Genomic DNA, 14693 nt, shown 5'->3' with positions numbered 1-14693 from the left:
AACCATTTACATGTAGTAACAAAAATGAATAATGTCAGTGCCTCAGTCCAATGCAAAGTCACTCAAACCATAATATTAATACTTAGTTGTGACCATTGGCTGCAGGCATAGTAGGTGGAAGGGTTTGTTCACCATGAGGATGGAGACCCTCTCGCCACCACTGCGAGGATGGATTGACAAGGATAAGCTTCTACTGCATAACTCGCAGCTGGCAGCTCTATTCCAAGAGACAAAATTGCTGTGAACACCATTGAGCTTGGCAAAGGATAAAAACACTATAATGCATGCCCGGGGTCCCAGAAAAGTGTGGATATACTTATATTGCGTGGAGGACGGCAATACCCTTTTGTGTGAGAAGGAAAGCCTTTACTAGGCAGGAGTCGAGAATTAAACCCATGTACTGAATCATTTTGAACAGAACCAAGGATGATTTTGGGGTAAGTTCAGTGAGAACCAAAGATTTTAAAGGGATACAAGTGGCCATGCTTGTCTGGACACAGCATTTGCACTTGACGCTACTTGAATTAGACAATTGTCCAGGTTCAGAGAGCAGACAACTGCCTGATTTTTGGCAACATCATAGCAAATCGTGCTGCACAGGACAAGCCAGGGGTAAATGGCTGACATTTGAATCAACTGCCCTTCTTGTAGCCGGTACACCCCCAGAAAAGCTGGTCTTCAGCTTGAAACTTGAGGGTCCTTTCAATATACAGCCTGAAAGTCCTACAAGTGTCTAGACTTGACAATGTCGCCTGGAGGTGGTTAAGTGATCAACTGGCCTACATGAAATGGAGAAATCGCTTTGGAAGGAAGAAAGCCTTCGCCCACAGGACCAGCCTGTCTGGGAAAAAAAATGAAGTGAAAGGAGCCTGGACAGAAAAATGCCTGCAGCTCGCTGACAGGCACAGCCAAGCTAACTGCAATCAGAATGACTTTATAGTGAAAAGCCTGAAGGGGAAACTACGCACAGGATTGAAGGGCAAACAGCAATTAAGGTATCACTGTGGCGTAACCAATGTTGAAGAGGGAAACAAATGGGTAAATCCCTTCAAAAGTGTCACAATATGAGGCTTGAATAACAGACTGATACCGTACACAAAGAAAGGCCGAAAGGCAGGCAACATTAAAAAGTGCCCACATCGAAGCCTTGCTATGCAAGGTAGAGTACAAAATGCAGGGCATATGATAAATGTGCCTTGAAATGGTTAACTTCCTCTTTTGTGTACCATGCTATGAAATGGGACCATCGACCAAGATAAAGAGACTTTTTACAGGGACCTTAAACAGACATAATAACCATAACTCCTGAAGTCAGGTCCAAGAAGCTCAGATTGCTCTACTCAATCTCCAGGCACAAAGGCGGAAGTTCTTGAGGTTCTCATGCCCAACCTGCTCTGAAACGGTCAGACTAGGTTGGATCTTAGCTGAACTAAACAAACATTGGCAAAGCCAATAGGTTTAGCCTTTGTTTTTTCTTTTCCATTCTATCTTACTAACCGGATTATAAATATTAGAAAAATGTTATGTTTGTTTTAAATGTGATAAACCGTTAACAGTTGCTTATGTTGTGAGTTATGTTGAGTTCCAAACTTCCAAAACTCGTAATTTGTACCTTATTTAATATGGCATTGCATTAGAGTATAGTAATGTGTAGTTAGTAAAATGCCACTGCACCTGCTGTACCAGTCAAATCATGCCCCTTTTAACTAAGATAACCACAACTGTGACTGCTGGCTTAGTAGTAAAATATATACATTTCCGGTGGTTAGCGGAGCTATGACAACTTTGGGCCATGGTGCCACTGCACTTACTGCACCATTCAAATCATGACCTTAATGCCTGCAAGATAACTGCACGTGTGACTGCCTGTTTACTAGTACAATTTAGCAATGATCTGTTTGGAGTGGTTCTGACCCACTGTTGCACAGGTGCCACTGCACCTGCTGCACCATTGAAACCATGAAGCTAGTGACTGCTAGAAAACGTCACCTTTGTCAGCCTGTTTAGTAGTAAATGTTAGCAATAACCTATGTTTAGAGGGGTTCTGACACCGCGTGGCCCAGTACCACTGCACCTGCTGCACGATTCAAATCACGCCCCTCATGCCTGCAACATAACTGTACTTGTGACTGCCTGTTAATAAATCACTGAGAGAATAACAATTCAAAAGAAAACATCGCCTGATTGTACAAATTACTTTTCTTTTAAAGTGAGTGGTAATTTAAGAAATGAACACACAATTTTAATATTTACAACTGTTATTCATAAGAACTGTAATTAAGTAATGAAAATCAAAACGAGCCCACTCGCTGCTTGCTTTACATCTGCACTCAATACTCCAATGCAAGGTGGCTGACATGTTTACACACATTTCAACACAAATTGACTTGCGTTCAGATAATCTTTTCACATACAAAAACTAACAAGTAACCAATCACCAAAAACAGGAAGATGTACTTCAGCCACGCGCCATGCAATGGCAAAAGCAGAACAGAAAGAAGTGCAGGCTAGGCAATAAAAAGCAAGTACATTCAAGCAACGTTGAAGACATTTGAATGAACAAACGGGAAGTTCAGGCAAGTAAGGGGCGAAGTATGAATGGGTTTCAAGTCCCTTTAAGGATTTTGTTTTTTTAGTAACATAAGACTTCGCGCGCACAGCACAAGCGATGTGCAGGCGAAACCTAAAAAGGAGGACACAGGGACAGGCAGAGTAGATCCAAGTACCACACCTTCAATGGCCAGTCGGGAGCAAAATTAAGATAATGTGCGTACAGTCCTGCACGGCTTCCTCAGACCTCGAGGAACAAGAAAACCAGGACAACATACAAAGAGAATTCTCATCTGAGATCAAGCACTTCTTACAGCGCTGCTTGCAGGGGAAACTGCATCATGCAGAACAGCAGGCAGTATATGCTCTCCTGAGTGACAACCCCGTCCACTAGAGGTATGACCCAGAAGGTGAAGTTTGACAACCCTCAAAGTAAAGATTCCACTCAAGGTAGACAAGATACACCAACTGAGGTTCTCAGCCCACACATTCAGGAAGTCTGCCAGATGGCCTGAGCAATAATCAATCTCAAAACCCTCAGACACAGCAGTGTTAACTCACGCCACCTTGGTTGTTAGCGTACTTGTGTATTCTGTCAGGATCTGTACTGCCCAACGGCGGTGGGATGGCAGGAATGCCTTGAGTGCCGGCTGATTGCACAAAGCTCAAGCAAGACTTCTGCTTCAACCTTCAGTAAAGGCAAAAGGCCTCTGATGTCCAGTGAATCAACATTAATTATCCAGTGGGTCAGGGAGGCTTAAGTTATCACGCTGGCCACCGATGGACGAAGGCATAAAGATTTCCTGCATGCAAGATGGTCAGTTAATCTCCAAAGCAGGTGCAGAGCCACCTCTGAGGAAATCCAAATCTTGTCCTTGAGGACTACCCAGTGCCGTGCCCACTGGAAGCAGGAGCACCACTGGAATACAAGTGTGTGACACTAAGAATTGGAAACATGTCACAATTTTGAGGTGAGCAGGGTATTATTTTGCAAGACTGTTATGGGAGGAAGAAGAACTCCCTCTGGAAACATCTCTATCATTGCAGAATTCCCCAAACCTGGTGGGGAAGGGGGACAGGCCTTGAAGGAGACAACGCCCAGCAGCGCACTATGAAGAGGAGACATTGGAAGTGATGAAGAAGCGACTAGCAGAGGGTGATGGAAAAAATGAAATTCACAAAAATAGCTATGAGTATGGTTTCAAGGCCTGCATCAATAGACTCTTGTTGTAAATATGCATAGAGGTTTCAAGGACTGCATCTGTAATCGTTTGAAAAGTTTTGTCGTAAATATGCACCAATGATGATCTTTTGTCTGACCGGTGTAAAAGCTCAAAAGCCTCTGTTACAATGCAATGGAGCTCCTCCTCCTCTTTCTAGTGTTGAGGCACAGCAAAGAATACTGGTAAGGTCATAGATTGACCAAAATAGAAAGGCATCCGCCTCATCACCAACTTGTTAGGAAAGAAGGCAGTGTATGTGTAGAACTTTCACTGTGCCCGTTGCAAGGCCTTGCTGGGCTGAGGAGAGAACAAATCCAAAAACATCTGAAAGTTTGGCATGTAAGAGGTTGGTGTCTCGGGCACCACAGCACATAACAAATTGTTCCACAGCCCAGCATTGATGAACTTTATGGTAGGCCGCCTGAGAGCAAGGATAACATCCACCAACTCGTCAGCAATACAACTGAATTCAACTGCCTTTAGTTAAACCTCCATGCACGGAGGTGTAAGTTGTGGAGATTTGGATGGAAGAGCTTGCCTTGCTGCTGAGATACGTGGTCTTCCCGAAACTAAAGCCTGATCATAGGGCAAATGCTCAGACCTGGAAGCTGGATACCACAATTTCCAGGCCCAGTCTGGGTCAAACAATATGGCTTAGGGCTAGTGTTTTCTGATCCTTAGAAGTCAAAGCCAGAGAGATTATATTGGTAAGGTTTACAGGAGTAGTTCTTTCTCTTTCAGATGGACCACCTCTCCTAATGAGTGCCTTGGAGTAAATTCCAGGATGCAAAATTGCTGACACCATGTGTTTTCTACAGTGGAGAATAGACCTAGCCAGGGCTCTCACCAGTGTTCAAAGACGTCCTGCTCGGATCACCTTAATGGAGTAACAAAGTCTCTGGAGCTCTTCTATACCTCTAGGAGGCATTCTCTGCTCAGGGTGATACATGGTAATTCACTGGCCCATAAAACAAGAAGTTCACCTGGACCAAATAATAGTTACAAAAGTGGGAATATTTCCACAAGGTTACACACACCAACTGTATTGGACCACTGATGATGACTGGGGAATTATCCTAGTGTGGGTTCGTTGCTACTTGACCCTAGACAAGCATGCTTTGGAGCTTCACTGGTGGATGAGACCCTCTACTCACTCTTAACTCTTACTCCTGGTGAGGAAAATCCACTGTCTATGGGAATTAGGTAATCCTTTAACCTACATGCAAGTCAGGGACTCCAAGGGGACATTTTTGGCAATCACAGCAGACAGAATGCAAACAGAACCAGATAACTATTTCCTGCTCATGAAACAGAAGTTATACAGGCCAGATGCTGTAGATACCCATGGCACACCAAGCACTGCTTGATTCCGAACCATTACGGAATAGGCTACCAATATGAAGGAAGAAGCAGCTAGAAGGATGCAACAGCAAAAAGCAGGCCAGAAAGACCCATGGTTGCAAAGTGAGGTCCCACATACTAAAATGGTTGAACAAAAGAGAAACCTGTTCGGATTTACAGTGACAAAACATGAAACTGGTAAACACACTGTTATGCCCCTGTTTAGGAAGGAAGGGGAGCATATGACAAATGGAGTAAAAGTGTGCAAATCTCTGTTTTAAAAAACAGATACATATTTGGGGTAAACTGCATTTTCAACACAATATCCCTAATCAAATGACAAAGAACCCATTTGTTACACAGATAGTCCAAGTAATAAGAATATGTAACATGGCACGGCTTGAGTATTATTTTTCAAAGTCTTTCTTCCCCTCTACCTCGTAACCGTTCTTTTTCAAGCAGATCATTAGCCATATGTCAAGACTGAGAATCTGTCAAAGAGGCAGATTGGGAAAATTGAACATTACATACAATTCAGTCTCAAGCCACAGAAACAAAGATGTCCTGGAGATTGGACAGCTAACAGGTTCAGACTGCACACACATTCCTAGGATACAACATTCTTAAAAGCTTTAGCTAACCGTGGTGATTAGCAGGAGAGAAAGTGTAGTATTCTTCCTGAATCCCAGAGTTCTTCCTTACATTGACTATATTGCGGGTTCTTCATCTCCTTGCTGTCAAGAATTTGGATTCCAAAGTTCAGCACACAAATGATCAGGCAGAGACGTATTAAATACAAATCATGGCCATCTACAGCTACCTACATATAACACACTAATCCAAAGAAGGACGTATTCTGCCACATCTTATTTCTCTTAGGGTATAGGCAGGAAACTGAAGAAAAAAGTTGAGCCGTCGTGCAAGCGACCAAGAGGAAAAAACACAAACATAACCCATGGATCAATAATTTTTGTAAAACAGATTTTATTGAACTTTTGCAGTAACCATGATACATCATTGAGTTCACTGACATTTCCTGTAAATTAAAAGCCTGGAAATTAAAACACTGAAAAAAATAACTGTGATGTAAAGTCTCTGGGAGCACTCATCTGCGTCTTACCAACACACCCTTGCTAATTATGGGTTAAAGGTTCCCAGGTAAAGTATTTAAGTAGCATCTTCTCAAACCAGCATTAAAGTAACAGCATTAAACATATAAAATTACCAGGCCAACTTAGCAAAAAGAGGGAAAAAAATAATCATTAAAACAAAATGGGAAAAATTGGTAAAAGGTGTCAGGTGTTATGAATTAAAGACAAGACAAAAATGTCTCTAGAAAACGATAGAGATCCCAATTTTCAGAATGACTACCAGCAGTGTATTTGATTTTACCTCTAAGACAGACGCTCCAGTGTTCAAAAACACAGTCTTAATCATTTAAAAATGGAAGGGTATAGGCTTGTCTTTCAGAACCGTGAAGCAAAAAGGTCTGCTATTCAGTGTTGCTGCTTAAAAGCTTCCATACCTTTAAAGCACTTGAGGGGAACCCAAGCAACACAGTCAAAGGGGGTGGGGTGGGGGGGGAGACAACTCTTCTACCCCTTCTGCTTCATGGCTAAAGCTAAAAGTTCAGTCCCAATTTCAGAGAAAACGGTCTCTTCTAGAGCTACGTTTTCCAGCAAAACCTACAGCTACAGGCCAGTCCTTGCTTGTAAACTCGTTCTTCCAATATGTCTTTTTTATTTTCCTGTAGACCTCAGGATAACTGCTTCTCTGACTATTTGAAAATAATTTTCAGAGATTTGTGTGCAAAAGAGGAAGCAAAATCCAAGGCATCAGCCTTTAATCAAGAAAGCAACCAGTCTTTTTTGTGAGGGTCACCAAATTCTAAGCAGTGTTCTAGTTTCTATGTGGTGTGAGTCTGAAACTATAGAGGAAGCATATCAGTATTGGTCAGCAGTCTAAACCTATCGCTAGGGGGCCTATTTAACTTATTAGCACTTCTTCAGGCATATGTGTAAAACATTCACAGAAAACACTGTTTGGTAAGATTTCCAAAAAGGGTATCTAGTCAGCTGGAGCTCTATGAAAATGAAATCAGTCCCTTTCCTCAACAGTGGCAAACCCAAGGAAACAGAACAGTTCCCCTGCTACTTCCCTGAAATAGAGGGAGAGCCTCTCTCTGCCAAAATGTCATCCTCAAAGGCAGGCCCACATTTTGTCCCTGCTTTTGCAAGAACACTAAATTTTCAGGGTTCATGCCTGTTTTGTGTGTGACAATTTGGCATCGAGCACTCTGTCTTCCCTTCAAACATTTAAGGTAAATGTAGACTCAAATTGGTTTAACTAACCCTCCACTGTTTTCCTTCCATGAATTCTGCTGCTTCTACGTGAAAAGGGTCCTTTGTTTCACAGAAGACCCTGATGTGGATTGTGCACATCAATTCCGGGTCAACTTTGGACTGGGGACATCTAATTACAGTCACTGTGGGAGGGGAAAAGAACCAGTAATGGGACTGAAATGGATGAACATATTATGGATCTACCTGTTAACACTAAGGCACATTTCACAAGTGATATAATTAAGATAAGAAGTAGGCTTTAAATCAGAATGTTAAAAAGGTTATTTTTAAATGTGCCAGCTGCAGTGCTGGATCAGTGCTGCAGGGTAGCTCATGTGTGACATCTGACTATGCCCTTTGTGCAGTTTTCGCATACCTTTTCAGCTACCTTACATTAAAGGAAAAAATTGCAATTTGTATAAGTTAGTATTTGCCCTGTATAGAACACATACACTTGGAGATGGTTAGCAGCCTCGAAGAGTTAAGATGTTTACACGTGACAGATATTAGCACAAACAAATAAAATCAAATACTTGGGTACACTAAATGGAAAATGTAGATTCCTAAGCATTACTTGCAGGAGTGTGGAATTCAACAAAATATCTACTTCTCCATGGGAAAGGTTGCTCCATAAATGTACTTGTTCTGTAAAAAAAGAAAAAAAAATTCTACTTGTCCCTTTGGTGCGATGTAGGGCAGTGACAAATTATGTCAGCAATCTCATTATGTAAGAGCTATGAAAATAACCTGACTATGCCAGGGCTAATATAGTAGTGTTTGGATAATAGCAATTTCAAGCCCTACTATAGCAATTTTCTTATTTTGCCACCTTTCCGCAGATCAACATACTGGGACGGGAGGAAGCATTAAGCAATAGTTCCACGGCTGGAATGCCTTTGAGTCTGTGCAAACCTACTAACTTGCACGTTTTAAGGATTTTCACTAGCTCTTCTCTAATCTTTTCCCATACTGAGAGAGGTTGGAAACTTACTCCTGACAAGGGCGGAAGTATACATTCTTCCAGGGTGGTGAAAAAAGTGGTTGGAGGGAAAGCGAACTTGTAAAACACAAACAGATTTTTGCATGAGCAAATATACATGTATATATTTACTCATGCTAAATTACAGTTCACAAATATTTTTTATGAGTAAGGTTTCCTGGTCTACTTCTGTAAATATCTGCGAGTTCACGAAAGCCACTAATGCAAGGTCATACACCATGGATGCACTTTTGTGACTTTCTTCAAGAATTGGGCCCCTAAATACGTCTGGTGTAAACCAAGACATTTTGTTTTTTTTTAAATTATATTTCTCTATCCATCTATTGGCTGGCTTTACTGTGAATAACAGCATTCTGCTCTTCCACAAGGAGCATATTGGCACACAAAGTAGTGTTGTTCAGTGCCAGGACCTACCGTGAAAATTTGTGCTTTTTGAGGCCAAATTGTTTTTTGCTTTTTGCCAATGTTTGTTACAATGGCGAGGGCCTGGCAGCTCCCACAACCATGAAGTGTTACGATAGCCATGTTAAAACAAGACACGCACTGACAAAATCAAGACTGACACCCAATGTTGGAACGGTTGGTTTTGACAGTGCTTGTTTATTTCCATGTTTTCCATATTGTTGAAAACGGTTACATTGATTTTCCATTATGAATATTTTTGAAAATACTTGCATGCATCAACACATTTTACTAAATACTTAAAAAAAAAAAAAAAAAAAAAAACAGTACCTAAAGTTTCACAGTAATTTAGCTAAACCTTTTTTCCTACTTGCATTTTTTTCTTAACACTATTTTGAAAGCAAAAAATCATTAATCTTGCTTACAAGCTTCTGCACACATTTGCATCTAATTAGAGAGCATTCTGGGAGCATTATACATAGCCTTATATTGTTAAAATTTCAAATGTGTGTAAGCATTTTTTACTGGAACTGCTGTCAGTGTGACCTTACAATGTTTATTTAGAGCGCTCACCCTAATAAGGTTTTGCATTAATGAACAATAAATACAAGTCAGAAAAGCATATATATGGACACATATTACCTCAACTGCAGACAGTTATCGTCCCTGTCAACTGGCAGCCAAAGGGTTTGTGCTGCAGGGGGTTAGGTCTACATGTCCCAAGGACACACCAAACATAAAAACTTGCTTTCCTTGACCCGAAAAAATATGTCCTGGGCATCGGGCTATAGAAATCCCATACCCCTGAACTTGCTCCGGTCATGCAGCTGTTTTGCCACAAAGGACTGGGAGAAAGAATGGGTGGGGCATTGTGATCTGCAGAAGATGAACGCTAATTCACTTCCAGTAACACTTTGTTCTCAATAACGCCACCTTACTTGTATGCCACAAGGAAGAGAATGTGTCACTTACTTCCCGAAAGAAGTTAAGGGTTATTTTCAAATTATCTGTACAAACAATATTTCTTACAGCTACTGAATCTCCAGACTAGTTGACCCAGAGGAGCTATTTTACATGCAAATGGTGAGTTAAGCACTGACTTTTGCAATATGTGTAGCAATATTTGGCGAAAAACCACCATCACACAATTTGCATGAGATGGATTCCGGATTTGAATGTGTTACAGTTTTTACTATCCTGGACTTATCAAGTGTTTACCATGAAGTGGTTCTCAAGGGAAATCAAGCACTTGAATGTGTTCATTACATCCTTTGGCGCTGGTGAGTGCAGGCACAGTGTGCTAAACAAAATCATGTATAACTTTTGAATTGTTTAAAGATGAACAATGTCCTCTGGAAATGATAAAGTAACCTTTCATAAGGACATAATTTTGAAAAGGAAGAATAGTACATAAGTAATGAAATGACTTAAAAGTTTTTTGTTTTTAGTAGTCAATGGTTAACAGTTAACGAGAAATTTACAGTTACTCAAAGTGATGCTGAATATCTAAATCATGTCTCAGAGGATGGGAATACGCCGTAATGAAAGCATGCAGAGGCCATTCGTGTGTGAACCTGAACCTGAGCCAGAGGAAATGGACAGCTTATTTCTTGGAGAAAGCAGAATTTTACTTAAATTTATGACGAATGGCATACTTAGATAGAATTTTCAAACATTTAGCTGAGGAAAAATGTGTTCAGAAAGAATGTAAAATTCTGTACGGAGAAGGACAAAATGTACAGTTAAAATATCGAAGGGGATAATGCTTAAGACCCAGACTTAAGACAATATGAAGTGGGGAAGAGACGGGTTATACCTGTGGATGCCAGTGAGTATGTTTTTGAAGCTGTATTGTCAGAGAACCACTTGGTGATAGAATGAGCAGCACAGTTTGTTTCAATGCATCAAATTGTGGAGCTGGTAGTTAAATGAGAAATGTTGGCACATACAAGGGAAATTGAGTGTTCCTGGTTGGTTCTGTGGAAGATGCAATTTTTGTAAGTACAGATGTACCCTACACTATTGATTAATGACTTGTCACTGGGAGAGGAAGAACAATGGTAGCAAGTTGACAAGGTTTGCTCCAAAGGTAAAATCATCACAGAGTAAAATAGAATATGCATGGATAAAGTATATGTTAAAGCACAATATATGTTCCAATTGCCTCTTAAGTATAAGAAAGGCCAAGGAAGCAAACTATGAGCTGGAATGCGAGGTAGTTTAGTTCAGTTCACACAAGCTTTATTCGGTCTAATTTAACCATCAAAGCAATAACTTACATCAATAAAACCACAATCTGTGCATAATAAATATAATATCAAAGATTAAAAATAAAAAATCAACAATCGTACAATAAAATATTGATGTAAATCTCACATCTGTCTCCCCGCCTATATGTGAGGAAGGACCATCGATCTTGGCTTCCTCATTATTAATTGGGTAAAAATCTCATTAAACTTAAAACTATTATATAAAACAATAGTTAAATTAAATAAATTAAGAACGATGTTCGATTAAAAACAAATCACTGTGATTTTTTTTAAAAGGCATGTGCGTATGTGCCATGCGGACGCAAGAAACTTGCTGACCGCACAAGTTAAAAGGGAGGAACAATCTCTCATCATCAACCTTAGGGCATCTTTACACGTTCTCAACCCCATATTCCTGCAGGCGGGGCGGAGCCATTTCCGCCGAGCAAACCCATAAGCGGGGCAGATAAACATAAACTGCACCACAGTTTCTGCAGGGCCGTTACAACTTGGGCATTGATCGTTTGGCGAAGTGGAACACCATGCACTAGTAAGAGACTTCAAAAGGTAGGCATCCATACCTGAACCGGACATACAAACTTTTACTTAGTTGATCAGAAATTAAGTCTAGAAAAGGTTCAAAGTGAGGGTACCACTTGAAATCGAGAAATTGGGATGTCAATCTACCATATGAAGTACATAACAGATAATTGTTCCTAACATGGGACCAGTAGACTGATTTCAACTGTTCCTTGTGAGCCCTCCTTAAATTGTGGGGCTGGCTCCAAAAGTCATTAACTCCCAAGGTATGGAACCAATCCGAAATATACTAGAGCCAAGGGATAGAAAGTGCATTCGCTCTATCCAGTAGATCTTGTAGAGACTCCTTGTATACAACTAATTCGGGGGTCCAGATACGAACCCACAAAGTTAAAGGCCTTAGAGCTATTACGTAAGAAATGTGGGAGAACCCTATGTCTAGAAACACTGGAACCGACGGGGTACTGCGAGGGCATGCCAAAAGAGATCTTACAAAGTTCTTTTCCCCCCACAGATAATTTGCTAGTTTTAATACAGCCCCAAACCTCTGCACCACAGACCGCTGCACTCTGAGCCTTCGCTAAGTAAATTTTAATGGCTGGGGAAACAACTTTCACAGTAGTGGACTTTTGAAAGCACAGAATTGCCCCTGATCTATGTGCTAAAAGAGCTGAGCTTTTTTCCACCTGGGCCTGCCAATTCATATTATTACTAATTCTCACCCCTAGGTAATCAATGGAGCATACCTTACTCAGAGGAACCTCATTGTGTAAGATGGTGCACTGTTTGGTGCGACCATGACCAAAAATCATGAATTTAGTTTTGCTAGAGTTAAGCTCCAATCCATGATCTGCACAAAACACACTGAACATATTCAGTAGGACCTGAAGGCCCATAGGTGTTTTGGAGATCAAAAGGGAGTCATCAGCAAATAAAAGGATTGGAACTTTTAAATTGTTCAGGGAAGGGGCATCATTTTGGCAGTCGGTTACAAATTGAACCACCTCATTAATGAACAAGGAAAAAAGAGTGGGTGCAAGGACACAGCCCTGGCGTAGCCTGATGTCTATCCGGTCGGTGAGTTCCCCCTGGCTGCCCCATCTTACTCGTGCATAGGTGTCTCATGCAACCTTTGAATTAGGTACAGCAAATTCCCTGGGACACCGATTTTGTTTAGGACTTCCACAGTTTCTCTCTTGGGACGAGATCAAAGGCGGACTTTAGGTCCACAAAAGCAACAAACAAGTTTTGTTTAGCCAGAGTAATGTATTTCCAAAGTAACAGGAAGAGCCTAAAAACTTGGCCCATAGTACTAATTCTTGGGCGAAAACCGGCCTGGAGGGAGGATAAAACCTGGTTAGCTTAAACCCAATCCATAAGCCTATCTAGGACATGCTTGGAAAAAAACTTTTATAAGTTATCAATAAGACTAATTGGGCGGTAAGTTGCGGGCAGTCACACATCTCCTTTTTTATAGATAGGGATAATTTATGCCCCGAGCCATGAATCAGGAATAGGGCCACCTGCTGCTACCGCATTCGACAATGTATTTATATACCACACCCAAATGACGGGTTCAGACTTAAACAGGTCCCACGGTATCTTGTCAGGACCAGGAGCCTTGGCGGGTTTCAGGGAATTAATGGCTGCTATAGTTTCGGCTATTGTGAAAACAGTGTCCTCCACGGGACCCTCAATAAGAAGTCTGCATTCATCACCCCTATGGACCACAGGGTCCTTCTGTATGGATGAGGTATAAATCTCAGCGAAATGGCCCACCCATCTTTCGGGCTGGATGTGCATGTTTATAGTGTCATTGCCCCCTCTATGCCTGTTGGTCAGCAACCTCCAAAAAGAACCCTCAACTCGATTTCTAACTGCATCCAGCAGCTTCTGCCAGAGCTTAAGTTCCCAATTTTTCTTTGCTAAATCCAGGACCTTGGTATAGCTATGTCTGGCAGCCCTGATCTCCTCCTGTGAGTGCTTTTAGAGGGCCAATTTAAGATTGAGCCTCGCATGGTCACAATCTTGATTGAACCATTCTCTAGATTGGATGATGTTGGGAGTATACCTAGAAGTAATTTCCTTATAAAAAAATCCTCTGTAGGATATTTGTCAATTCAACACAGATAGTCAGGATTGGGATACTGTCAACCTCTTGCTCATCAAATCTAGAGAACAATTGTAAAAAGGAAGAATATATTTCCTTAATCAGGAATGGATTAGATATAACTTTAGGCCAACTGACACAGGTTTGCCTAAGGTTCAAACAGGGGATCGGGACATCAGTAGTCTCTAGATGCTGGGCTCTCCCAAATGCTTGATTGGATAGAATAAGACACAGAGGGTGGTGGTCGCTATCATAGCGAGGTTCCGCCTTCATATCCAAAGTATTTTACCAGAGCCTAATATCAACCTGGAGATAACCAATAGTACTAGAAGAACGCCCTTGCTTAAAAGTGGGAGCACGATTTGGATCCGATCTAGTACGACCATTACATTCTCTAAGTCCAAATCGTAAGCAAAGGGAAGCCATTGCATAGCAACACAAGAACCGATGCTGGGAGTATCATCCTTTGTTTGGGGAATACCCCAGGATTCATCTTCTTCGGTTGTCAAATTACCTATAAGGTCCTTGAATACGAAGGAACAATTTATATCACCCCCAACCACCAGATGATTAGATGGATGCAGAAGTTCTATATACTCAGCTAACTGAGCAAGTGCCCTAGATTCCATACTACGAGGGACGGACCTCGCATACACATTGACCATGATCACAGGTTGTAATGTAAGTCTAACACCCAATAAGTCTAATGAGTTGAGGGATAAAACAGAGTGATCACATTTCAATTACTTATTTAATAAGATCATAAGCCCACCCATGGGTCTACCAAAGCCTCCGGAGGCGGGTTGAGCTGTGGAAAAATATTTTGTAAACCCGTCAACATATATCATCTCTTCTGCCCAAGTTTCCTGGAAAAAAAAAAAAACGATATATTGCTTGGTAATGTTGTTAACCCAATCGGGATCTCCCAACTTTTTC

General features: G+C 41.2%; 1 protein-coding gene across 1 annotated transcript in view; it reads right to left on the bottom strand.

Moving 5' to 3' along the window:
* UVRAG (UV radiation resistance associated) overlaps positions 1–14693 on the bottom strand; it is a 312834-nt gene that overhangs the window by 95130 nt on the left and 203011 nt on the right. The gene's annotated exons all lie outside the window — the stretch shown is intronic.

The sequence above is a fragment of the Pleurodeles waltl genome, chromosome 8 (assembly GCF_031143425.1).
Source record: "Pleurodeles waltl isolate 20211129_DDA chromosome 8, aPleWal1.hap1.20221129, whole genome shotgun sequence".
NCBI lineage: Eukaryota > Metazoa > Chordata > Amphibia > Caudata > Salamandridae > Pleurodeles > Pleurodeles waltl.
Note: the sequence above shows the minus strand (reverse complement) of the source record. Positions and strands in the feature narration are given on the sequence as shown.